Source organism: Dasypus novemcinctus, chromosome 24 (genome assembly GCF_030445035.2).
Source record: "Dasypus novemcinctus isolate mDasNov1 chromosome 24, mDasNov1.1.hap2, whole genome shotgun sequence".
In the NCBI taxonomy this organism is placed as follows: domain Eukaryota; kingdom Metazoa; phylum Chordata; class Mammalia; order Cingulata; family Dasypodidae; genus Dasypus; species Dasypus novemcinctus.
The window spans coordinates 22,981,396-22,994,556 of NC_080696.1; the positions used below are offsets into that span (position 1 = coordinate 22,981,396).

Below are 13,161 nucleotides of genomic sequence, written 5' to 3' on the forward strand. Positions count from 1 at the left end.
AAGCCTGGCTGTCCTTCTGAAGAGACCACACAGAGAGATCTTGTGATGTCATGGACATGGAGAAGGGACCAGCTGAGCCCGTGTCCCTACCATCCTCACCAAAGCACCAGACATGTGAGAGAAAGCCATTTTGGGTCCTCTAGGTCGGGCTTACTGCAAGCGAAACATCACCAGGTAACCCCAGTCAATATCATGTAGAGAATAATCACCTAGTTGAACCCAGCTTGAATTCCTGGCCCACTGATATTGAGCAAAATAGAGCAATTATTTTTGGGCTCCAAGAAAACAGGAACAAAGAGCTTCCACCATTGTATTCCTAAGAGTATTAGTGAGTCCTTCCACCTGAAATATCCCTGCCCAACCATTTCAGGGTTCTGGTGCTGAGGGTAACCCTGGGAAACCATGAGAAAAGCTATTTCTTATTTCTGCCTGGAGAAAAGCACAGATACATCAAGAAATAATTAAAGTCACACTCCTAATTCTTAACTTCTTTTAATTGAAATCATCAAAGAGAAATAGATTTCATTACATGCGCAGCATGAGGGCTGCATCCTCTGGAGGTGATGCTTTATTTATTTGAATCGTTACATTTCACTCAGTGTTTTGTTGCAAATAAGTGACTTAAATTGGGAAAGAAGAGAGGAGAGAATGATTTAAAGTGAAAAGTAAAATCTAATACATGGAAAATTGTTCTGTCAGGAGTGAGACTCTAAAACTAAATCTTTAATGACTAAGGTAAAAATTAAATATACTGCATGTACCTCTGGAGGGACAATATATTTAATCAACATTGGAAGGCCAAGGCAACTATCTTTACTATAGAGACACACATCTTTCTAAATGGAAATATGTTCTTTGCTACACATTTTCTCCTCTTCTTTTAATTTAAAGGATTTTTTCTTTTCATTTTTAACAACATATTTGTTGAATATATTTTTCTTTATCACTGGCATTTTTATTGTTAGAAATGTTAGAGAGTGTTGAACAGTGTAAAAGAAAATGAAGTTAATCTATAACTTTACATGATAACCATAATTAACATTCTGGCTTTTTTCCCTCCCTGTGACATTTTATCATCTTTTCATATGTGCCTTCCACTTTATAAGAATGGAAATGCGTTCTCTTATACATACACATCTGTCTTATCCATACGTATCACTGGCTTTTGCAGTGCTTTTTTTTCCGTTTGCAAAATACGTATTGATTCTATTACACACCAAGTAGTTGAAGGTGGGTTTTCAGCCATAGGGGTAGTTTGTCCTGAGATGGCAGCCACCATCAGTACCTAGAGGAGACTGACTGGCATGAACCAGGCCCCAAGTAACTGTTTGTGTACTCTACATCATCTATTCTGCAAGGTAATGTAGAGGGATATAGATCTGCATAAAACCCAGCTCCTGCTATTCAAGGGCTTGTGTGTCAGTGGGAAACACAGACTACAATAAGATGATTCTACACTAATAAGATCGATGCATTAATAGAAATATATCACAAGTGACAATGGGGCAGGAGGATAGATCATGTACCACTTGAGGCATTCTAAGAATTAGAACATCCTGACTAAATTATATTAATGGTCAATAATTAAAAGAAATATTTTTTTTGTCTGTTTTGTTCCATAAATGGTTTACATTGGAAAAACAAATGATCATTTGATGAAAAATAAGGTAAATATGACATTAGTCTTCAAAGGACACACCCAAAACTCCTGACCATTTGCAGCAGATAAGCCACACATTAGGCTCTGCTTTCCATCAAGCAGGGAGGAGGAGACAAGATGACTTATGCAATTACCAGCTCTTACACACTGTAAACTAATCAGTTGCTCTAGCGAAATGCAATTTTTCCTGGCAACTCATTCCATATTCAGCCCTCACCAGAAATATCAACCTATGTCAGGATTTGGATTGTCTTTCTATATTTGCTACCAGAAATTGCATAAAAATTGAAACGCAAATTCACATTTGAAGTTTTCATTTTTAAAAATTTAAACTGACACTTCAAGAATTGACTTTGCCTATAACAAGTTCTTTGGACTTTAAAAATGTTCTCTGGCAGAGGTGAAATACTTTGGCTTTAAATTCCTATGAAATGAACTTGAATTCCCATCCACCAATACCTTACTGGAAGTGTATCTTATCCTCTTTTGTTTGTTTTCTCAAACTCCTTTCTCCATACAACTATCAACCCTGGCCTGGGTTGGAGGTGCAGAGAATGGGAAGGAAGGTCCCCAAGGAGATACTTTCATGGAAAGCACAGACGCATGAGCCAGTGGCCAAATCTCCCTCATAGAGCCCTTCCTGCCCACTTCAGAAGCCACTGCCCATGTATACTCAGCTTTCTAGTGTCTATTCCTGAGGGCTGTCATCTCTTTTTCTTCTTTTAGGCACTGGAGGAATTGCTTTTGCTGCAAGAGCCCTGCCACCACCTTGAAGCTGCTCAGGTTGCCCCTTGTGGCCATGCCATGGATCTCTATGGGGCTCAATTAGACCATGAGGATTAGAACAAGAGATGTGTCAGGCACTCAGTGAATTTTCCCAGACAGACCTTCGGAAGCTAAGGCTTGGTATTGGAATCAGGGCTCTCAGGTTCCATTCTAAGGCAGTCCACCTCTATTGCCGTGACTCCTGTCTGTATTAGATACTGTTGGTGCCCATTCCCCATCTTTTTGTGCATTACCTTGCAGAATAGATGTTGTTGAGTACAAAAACAGTCACTGGGGGCTTGTGCTAATGGCTCATGCTTGTGCCATTCTCAAGAGGATTGGCTGCCTTTGGGCTTGTTGAGTTGTCTGAAGTTTAAACTCTGAGGTATGATTGATGCTCAAGAGCTCCCTTCCAGGTCAGGCTGAGGTTGGGAATTCACTTGAAGTTGTTCCCCTTCTCTATCCTGTCTTCCCCACTGTCTTACCAGTTTCTCCTGGGATGATGTCCTTGATAAATCACTCACAGCCAGATCCTTGGCTCAGGTCTGCTTCCAGAAAAACTCTGCATACTGTACTCTCTAAGGACCTGAATCCTAGAACTGCACCAAGACCACCAGGCTCATCCCTCAGGGCCCATTTCTAAGGCTCTCCTAAAAACCCTTTCCTTCTTCAACCTCTCCCTTCCACAATTCCTTCAGCCTTCATATTTGTGAGGCAATGGCCAATTTCATCTCTGTAGCTTAATTTCTTGGTATAATGACTGACTGATACATGCATGGGTAGTTTAGAAATCATTTCCTTTATTGTTGGTTTTTGTTTCAAATCTTATCAATAAATCACATAATTTCAGAGCTTAAAGTGAGCTAAATAAAAACAAAATAAAACAATTAGACATCTACTATTTTATAAGTATCTTCTATGTGGTAAACCTTTATTTAGTTCATCAAATTCAATATTGCCCAAACTCCCACTGGTGTGAGATACCACACTGGGGTACAAATATGATGTGGATGAAAAAATATGGTGTGGCAAAAGAAATGCAGCTATTGCCTTTATGGAGCAAATTTAATTATATTTAAATTAAATTAAATTTAATTGAACCACATGTAAGTATAAATATAAATGTAAGTATAGATGTAATTTAAATATAATTATAAATGTAAATCTAGTATAAATATAAAATAAGTATACATACATATGTAAATGTAAGTATAAATGAAATATAAATATAGATAGCTGCATCATGCCATGTCTCCTAAATATTATAAATTTTTGAGGATGAGGAAAACATCTCATTTCTTTGGTTTCTTCCTTAGTGCTACAAATATAATTAGCACTTGAAACGTAACCTGAATGTAGAAGTGAGTAAGTAAATATATGCGTGATTGACTCAATTGGTCCTTGATAAAAAATAAACTCCAATCAAGGAGTGAGTTCACTAAAATACTGGCCCCATGATCAAAGATCTGTTCTTGGAAACCTCAAGAGCTAGCTTTTTTGTCCTTTCTGAATGGTCCAAGTGACCGTGGAGGAAAATGAAGCCCAGGCAAACTTCCATGTCACTTACATCTCCATCTACTTGCAGATACCTGCGTTAAGCAGGAGGTGGCAGTAATGGAAATGGTAAGAGAGAACCAGAAACTTCCTGGAAACTGGCAGCCAAGAAAACATGATTGTACAGTGAGAGGACTTTGCACAAAAGAGAAAGAAAACTACCTCCTTACGAGATAGGGATGCACTTGATCAGGCTTAATTTTAGGTCTTTCATTTTTTTTCTTTTTTGACGAAACCAAAGTCAAATCATTTACAATGGTTAATATGTTCCCAGGGTAGAAGTGAGGGTGATTTATTGATTAGTTTTGCCTTTTAAAAACTATTTTAGAGTATATTTTTACAATAAGTATAACTTGGGAGATAACCTATTTTAAAAATTGCTTATATAACAATCATCCAGCCACATTCAGTACTTTGTGTCTGGGGCTTTCTTCTTCCCATTCCCACTCCCCTACTTGCTTCCAGTCCCCCGTGGACAGAGCCTTTCCTGCCCGGTTGAAATGGTGAGCAAGCCCATGATGGGTCTGTGCTGCTTCTTTTTCTCTCACCCCTTCTCCACTTACTTTCTGCTCCTGGAGGCTGACTTGTGTGGACTGCAGCACTGGACCCTTGTTCTCTCGAGTCAGGTTGAGTTTTACCTTGTGGGAGTGCTGGCAGGAAACTGGAGTCCAGCCTCGGGTTACGTGTAACCCTGTGGAAATTTACACTTCCCCTTCTCAAGGCAGTCCTTTCTATTTCCTCTGGGTCTGATTACCCTTCACTCCCCTTATCTCCCCAGGCCACTGCCTGAGACACAAAGTCCTGAGCTGTCTCTTGTGACTTCCCTATCCTTATCTGTGATTTTGTAAATATTCCTTTTACTGATCCCTCCTCAAATAATCCTAATTTGTATATGATGTCACATTTGTTGTGCTGAGATCTTGATATACTGCATGTGGAATTCTCATGCTAATTTAACTACTACTTAATTAATATTTTTATTAATCTATTCAGTTATTCTTACATTTAACATGTGTACAAGAGGAACCTATCCAGGGTCTAGAATTCTACATTCCTTCTCTGCTTCTCCAGCTTCCCAGGCACTACTCCTTCATGAAGTCCTGGATTTCTACCACCTGGCACCAGAGAGAGTTTTAGTTTTTCCATTGGTGATACCGCTCTAAGCAATAAACCTATATATTAAACCTAACAATAGAAGGGGGGAATTACAAGATTTAGGTGTTCCTCAACAGATATGTATATGTGTTGATATTTAATCCAAAGGATAAAATGAAATTATTTGTATTCATTAAGTAAAATAAAATGAATACCTGCATTGGGCATTGCTGGGAGGGTTCCCTTTCTGAGAAGGGCTTGTCCAGAAGACAAAATTTGACCTATAGGGACTTTCCAAGAAAAAGGAACATACCCTACAGAAAAGCAGGTAAGTAACACCTGATGTTTTAGTTTGCTAAAAGCTGCTGGGAGCAATATACCAGAAATAAATTGGCCTTTATAATGGGAATTTATTAGGTTAAAAGTTTACAGGTCTAAACTGTAAAAATGTCCAAATCAAGTCCTCAGATGAGATGCTGTCTTACCAAGTTGCAGCTGTGGGTGATCAAGCACATGGTAGGAAATAATAGTGGCTCTACTATCTCTGCCTTCTCCTCCAGGATCACGTTCTCCCTGAGCTCGGCTGTGGGTGATCAGGCATAAGGCTTGTCTCTTTCCTTTTCTCTGATCTTCATCTCTTTCAACCTCTCCTGGGGCCTCTTTCTGGGCCTCTGCTGATTTGTCTCCAGCCTCCAAGACCTCACTCTCAGCCTATCATGGTTTCTCTGTCTCTACAGGTTTTTTTCTGTGCCTGCTGGTTTTAGTCTTCCATTTATAAAGGACTCCAATAAGAGGATTAAGACCTGCCCTGGCTCACATAATCTAATAGAAGTAATTAAATCAAGAATTCCTAAGTGCAATAGGTTTATATTCCTGTGCATATAATCGTTTTAAGAAGGAGCTTTTCTGGGGTCCACTAAAGACTCAAATCAGCATACCTGGTGAGAAACTAGTTTTGGTCCAGTGAGACAGCTTATCAGAATGGACAACCAAATCTTACTAATCAGTGCATATCTGCTCCCCACTTTGTAAGGGTCTCCCTATGTAAAATGGAAAGTTAATGTCAGCCAATCAGAACATTTCCTCACTTGTTTACACATTTGCCGTATATGAACTACCCTTTCCCTCACTCAGAAAAGCTCCTTTGTAATTTCTGAAATGGATGCAGTCTGATTCATGAATCATTCAATAATGCTGTGAGATCCTAAATTTAATGTTTTTGAAAAGCTTTTAGAATGCCACAGACATATAAAATCTGATGGTGTGAAGATATGATTATCTGGTTATAAAAGGAGCACTTACTATGAGGTGTAAGTAGGCAAAAGCAACTCTTGAGAGTTAGAGGAACTTTCTTGGACAGATTAAAATTTCCTTAACATGCAGTTACAACCTGTCAAATATCCTAATAGTCAATTTTGATGTGAAAAACTGACACTTCAAACCAAATTTCAAACTATTCAGAGAGCAGTGAGAATGTGGGACCCTAAAAATTCCAAGATTGCATTTTTAGGTTTGTTAAAATAGCCTTTGGCTCAGATCCTGATGGTGCTGCAGCTTGCAGCCTTAGCTAGCAAGTCCCAGCTGCTTTCAGTGGGGAAGACCTGCCAGCCACAGCCTCGACATCGTCAGAGCCACCACCATCAGCACCATCACCCACAGCAGCAGCCACCCCCCCACGGTTATTATTTCTACAACCACAGACACAAATATCAACACCATCACCAGCAACCTCCCATGTACCTGCAGCATGGAGCCCATGGCAGCTCCAAGGCCCAGTCAAAGCCACTAAAATGTGAGCAGAAGCAAGCCCTCCAAGCAGCACCAGGGAATACCAAAGAGGAAGACAGACTATGGTGAACTAAATGGTAATGCTGGAAAAGAGAAGTATCTTTAAGGAGACAGGGCATTGATGAAGCTAATGACCCTGTTTCCAGGGTCCTCAATGGCAACCAGCAAATTGTAGACAGTAACCTGAAGTAGACTGTCAAGGCCAGCACTTTGGGAAAGCAGGAATGAAAAGTGAGAATTTCATTCAGAAAAGCAGTATGGACAAAGAGAATGGGAAGTCTTATGATAATCAATCTAGAAAGAACCCATCTTTAGACATGACAGTTGCTGTAGCAATTCCAATTGGCATTGTAACAAATAATTCTGGTTATCTTAATAATGGCAATATGGAAAAAGGGAAGATAATGGTATAGTGACTCTGAGAGCAGATATACCACTCGTAAAAAAATAAAAGCTAGACACAATAGTGATGTGGGCTATGGGTGGGAGGCTGTTCATCTCTTCATAGATAACTTAGGCTGTATGTATCCTGACTTGTGCGTGTGGGACAGTAAGAGGCTACAGCCCTGCCCTTGGTGACCATGGCAACAACTCCAGTCCCAGATAAACAGTTTAGCAATGCAAACTCTATAAACTTTAAATATTCTGGGAAAATGCAAACCAAATGTGCTAAAAGCTTATCTAGAATGTATGAAGTCCATGCTAAAAGCTTACCTAGGATGTGGAAAATATATGCTAACTCAAGTCTATTGAGCACTGAAACACAGAACCATTTGGCCCTTCCTCTGTATAAAAGGAACTCAAAAATCTTATTCAGGTCTCAGATTTTGGAATGAGAAGCTCTGAACCTGACCAGTCATAAATAAATAATTTTTCTTTCCCAAAAATTATTCCTGAGTCCTGGCCTTACTATACGCAAATAATTAAACCTCTCGACTTCTACAACAATAGTGCCAAGGATTGTGAATACCTTGATTTAGTTCAGGACAAAATAATGCAACAAGGGACCAGTGTCTCAACCTTAAAACAGGGACCCAAAACTTTCAAACCTGACTATAGTTCTAAATCTGGAAGTAGGAAACTGGGCTTGGAGAAACAAGCTGAGGAAAACCAACCATAAGTGATGTGTTACAGAAAAGTTTCAAAATTAATCCAGGTGCAAGCAGTAAAAATTTGATGACTGGCCCAATAGAAAACATGCTTCAGCTGTTGCCTGCAAAGAGGACTCATAGGCCCTATTTAAACCACCCCCAGTTTTTCCAGTGGACAATAACAATGCTAAAATAGTTCCCAAAATCAATTATGCAAGCAAAGTTAAGGAAAAACTCAACAAAACTATTTAAAATTCTTCTCTGTCTCCATCTTCATCTTCTTTTCATCACCTGCTTGGGAAACTCAGACCCAATCTTCAAGTCCGTTATCCCATATCCCTATGTGTATGCTGAAATCTGTTAGTTCTGCCAGTTTTTCTAATGGACCTGTTTAGGAGGGACTAATGCAAGTGGGTATTCTCCAGAGAACAGCCACTGCTAACTATTGCTACTAATCCTCTAACACCCCATCTCTTCTGGGACTTATTTAGTTCTCCAGCTTTTATCTACCCTTCAAATATACAAACTGTGCTGATGAGCACAATACAAGTAAATCTGTCCTCTCAAACAGATAAACAAAACTTGGGAGATTCCTTCCAGAATCAGTGGAGTATCATTTATAAATGAGCCCAGTGTTGACCCTGAGACTATTACTGAGAGGTCATCAGATCACATGTCATGGAGGTGACATTTCAAAGGGAATATCCTGCCACTTTGGTTCCACAAGATGCTGAAATAATCCTCTCAGGAACTGAATACTCTGTGTTTCCCATGGCTGATGAGCTGGGAAAATGGACTAGTCTTCATGTTCTGGGTAGCATGCTAAAACCCAGAACTACTAGTGAGAGTGGAGCCTTATGCTGGGAACCATCATTGAGGTGACCTGCAAAGGGCAGACATCAGTAGTCAAGGTGCTTTAGTATTTCTCTCAAAGGACTACAAGACAGAAAACCAAAATCTTCTGGCCTCTCTGGCAAATGATTTTTTAAACTCCACGAAAAAACGAAGATACCAGAGAGGCCTAGAAGGGAATGATAACTGGGGTTCTTTTGACCTGAGGGTTTCTATTGTGTACCACACTAAAGACATACAATCTCTTTGAAAAGTGAAGAAGGAAGATCCCCCAAGGATAATCAATTACAATGAAACCATGGATAGTCTAGATCAAAGACTGGTAGCAGGATCCAACTGCCTATTCATAAACTCTTTGCAGCATTAATGCAAATGACCATAGGGGACACAAGGCTTTATGCTCCAAATTCAACACAGCAGAGGAACCCTAAATAGCATCACAGGATAATATATATATATATTTTAAGTCAACAAAAGTAATTAGACTTCTTAAGGTATCAGAATTTATTTCAAAAGACTACACAAGGTTATTTAATCTCTGCATACTGAATAGTTTATTTTTTCTTCTGTTAGTACTTCAGTCATCTAGGCTGCTGAAATGCAACATATCAGATGTGGGTTAGCTTTTACAGTGGGGATTTATTAGTTTGCAAGTGTACAGTTCTGAGGTCACGAAAATGTCCAAATCAAGGCATCTTCAGGTGATGCTTTCTCTCTGAAAACCAGCTGCCTGTGATCCTGGCCTCCTCTTGTCTCATGGCAAGGCACATGGAAGCATCTGCTCATCTCTTCCTTCTCTTCCAGGTTTCCTTGCTTTCAGCTTCTGGCTTTCTGGATTTCCTCTCTCAGCTTCTGTGAGTTTCTCTCTGTCTTTCTTTCTGTGTACATCCCATTTATAAAGGACTCCAGTAAGAGGACTAAGACCTAGCCTGGGTCATGCCCTACTGAAGTAACCTAATCAAAAGAAATTCCCACCTACAATAGGTTTACAACCACAGGAATGGATTAACCCTAAGGACATGATTTTCTGAGGTCCATAAAAGCCTCAAACTACACAATTATATTTTGTTTTTAAGAGTGAATGCAAGTGATTAATACAGACTTAATAAGTGTGGTTCTAAAGTCCCTGCAATCATCAACTTGGGCAAAAAATGGCCCACTGGAAAGGCAAATCCACTTAAAAAATACACATCTTGTTCTGTGACTTAAGTGATACACTAATACTGGGGAACCCAGAATGATTCAATATTTTACTCATTCCTCCCTTTATCTTTTTTTAAAATATATTTTTAAAAAGATTTATTTATTTATTCATTTCTCTCCTCTTCCCCTCTGTCCCGGTTGTCTGTTCTCTGTGTCTATTTGCTGCATTGTCTTCTTTGTCCGCTTCTGTTGTTTTCAGCAGCATGGGACTCTGTATCTCTTTTTGTTGTGTCATCTCGTTGTGTCAGCTCTCCATGTGGGCGACGCCATTCTTAGGCAGACTGCACTTTCTTTCGCCCTGGGCAGCTCTCCTTATGGGGTGCACTCCTTGAGCGTGGGGCTCCCCTATGAGGGGGACACCCCTGCGTGGCATGGCACTCCTTGCTCACATCAGCACTGCATGTGGGCCAGCTCCACGCTGAGCTCCCATGTGGTAGACGGATGCCCTAACCACTGGGCCAAGTCTGCTTCCCATTGATCTTTTGATTTTACTTTGAACAGTGCAAGAATGCTGACTAAGTGCCTTAAATTTACAAAAGTATTTTTTTTTAGCAGATCTGATTTGCATGTCTTGCCAGGAATTAAGAGGCTGCTATGGGTTATTGCAGAAATCATTCTGTTTTTTGTGGGGTGGGGATGAGGGAGGGCATTTATGTTCTACTATTCTGGAATCGTTGGTGATATATAGTCCACATGGCTTTGGTTATACATTGAACTTTTACAAATGAAGAATCCATGAATATCATTTAAAGAAAAGTTGCAGAATAAGCAATTGGCTTAGGTATTTAATATGAAAAATAACTCCTGTTCCCACATTTTAATATAATTGTATATCTGGGAACAAAATATTTTTTGCTTTTCAACTATTGGTGCCTCATTCTTGTTTTTTGTCACTAGCACTAAATATGATATATTCCTTGTTCTTTTCATCAAACATCTAAAAAGAAACTTCTGAATCTTTCTAGAAACTCTCTCCCTTTTAATGTCTCAGAAAAATCTGAAAGAGGAAGAAAAAATTGCCCAAGAAAACTAAAATTTTTCATATTTTTAACCAAGTATGGAGGTAATAGACTATGCCTATAGAAGTTGTGTTTTCATGTAAATTATATTTCTGAGCTTATTAGCTTTGAATTATGTTCTAACAAATATATTTTATGCTAGAGTAAGTGGGTTTTTAAGGAAAATAATGTGAAATTCTGGAAAATTTTCTTCTAGACTGAGAAGAGCATAAATCCTCTCTTATCATCACATTTCCATCCTGTTTCACTGCAGGTTGTATATAGCATCCTAAAATAAATTTTGTGTGTGTGCAGAAACTAAGGGTCCAGTTTAAGATTGGGTGATGGTAGTGGCATAACAACAAGTTCTCTCACTTGATATAGCATCATATCACACAGATATTAGTTTAATCATGTAGGTTAAATAGAGGTTAAAATAGCAGGACATTTATATAGAAAAATGTAGACTTCCTCTGGGTTATTTTTTTGGGAGAAAGTAAATACTTTTGCCCCTTTTACCTAAGAAATGTCCAGTTTTGAGAGATTTATCATGGCTCAGTTTTCTTTTTTTATTGATTGAGACTTTTAACTAGTAGCTGCTAACAGAAGCTGTTGGACTCAATGTAGAGTAATTAAAATCATCTTTTTAGTCTGGATTTATTTTGTCCTGCTTAGATTTTAAAAGTATAAGCATAGACTGCCAATTCCATTTGATATAAACAAAACTTTTTATTCATAATACATATGATAACTTATATCATTCCAGGTTCAAAACTTGTGATAGGCCAGTTCTAGATGGTTTCATTTCATCTATAATCTGTATCATTTTTATTAATAGTGTAATTTTTAAGTGTATAAAAATGCTTACATGTGTGTCCTGCATTTAGTCTGCCTTGTTCCAGTTGTGTTTTTTTTTTTAAGTCTCCTGCCTGCTAGCCAAAAACTATGATGCTTGAGGCCCATGGACAATGAAAACAGAATCATCTTTGAGCTTTAAATCATTGAACAAACTAGAAAATGCAACATGCCACACACTAAAGTGAAAGAAGTATGTTTTTTTTAATAAAAACTTTCATATGTATAAAAAAAAAAAACCTTGGCTTGGAACCTCTTAAAAAATCACTATAGATGAATGAAGTGATAAAGCCAATTGTTATGTTGATTCAATAAAAAGGAACTAAAAGCCACTGTCCCAATACCTCCTTCATTCCAGGCTTTATTCAAATTAGCAAATCTCTTTCCTAGTTTTCATGGCCAATTGAGTCAATAAAATATTCCTTCATGGTCCTTGAAGTTATGCATCATGCTACAGGACCCAGTAAAGGAAGGTGCAGAAAATAGAAACAAAGACAAGTGTAGATGGTCACCATGGAAGGAGTTACTTTCTTGTCTTAAAAAAGTAATCACCAGGGGAAGGGGCAAGATGGCAGCTGAGTGAGGAGCTCTAAGAGTCCTACAGGGCAGTTAGTAACTACTCAGTACTATTTAAAGCACCTCTTTGGAGAACCCAGGAGCCAGAAGAGCATCCTGCAACATCCCTGAAAGACTGGAAGGAAGAGACTGCAGTGAAGTTGTGTGAGTAGAGCACTTCATGCTGTGAAGGTTGGTCCTCATCCTCCACTGGTGACGGAAGCCACTTTGGGAGCTATTATGTGCCTGGAGTTGGAAGCTCTATTTCCCCCAAAATGGGGAAGAAAGCGACAGTTGGCCATGAACTTCAGCTACTGATTAGCAAATTCAGCTGGCTAAAATATAATCCTAAGACAACTAAAGTTTGAAACTGTCCAAGTCAGAAAGAGGCCAGGAGCTTCCTTTTTAACTCTGCCCCCAACATGAGGGGAAGCAGGGCTGATGGAAAATCAGTGATGGTAGGAACTGGCTTCTTTCCATCCATATTGGACAATAGCCCTAGCCTAAGGCCCCAGCCCCACCTTCAACAGGGAGGAAGCTGGTGGGACCTGCACTAGCCTCTCTGGGTGAATGCAGACATTTTCAGCAGGCACGGACTGAACAGTCAGATACCTGGGGCTCCATTCCCATACGCCAATAGGATAGGAGAGGAGCTGTGTTTCCGCAGCTACTCTGGGCAACCATAGGCAATTTTGATCTGCACAAACTGGTTTGTTGAGTACCTTCAATTCCATTTCCCTGCACT

The 13,161-nt window shown here is 39.3% G+C and overlaps 1 pseudogene; it reads left to right on the forward strand.

Moving 5' to 3' along the window:
• The first annotated feature begins 6,616 nt into the window (after nucleotides 1-6,616).
• LOC101440995 (FMR1-interacting protein NUFIP2 pseudogene) lies at nucleotides 6,617-9,172 on the forward strand (annotated as a pseudogene).
• The last annotated feature ends 3,989 nt before the right edge of the window (nucleotides 9,173-13,161 follow it).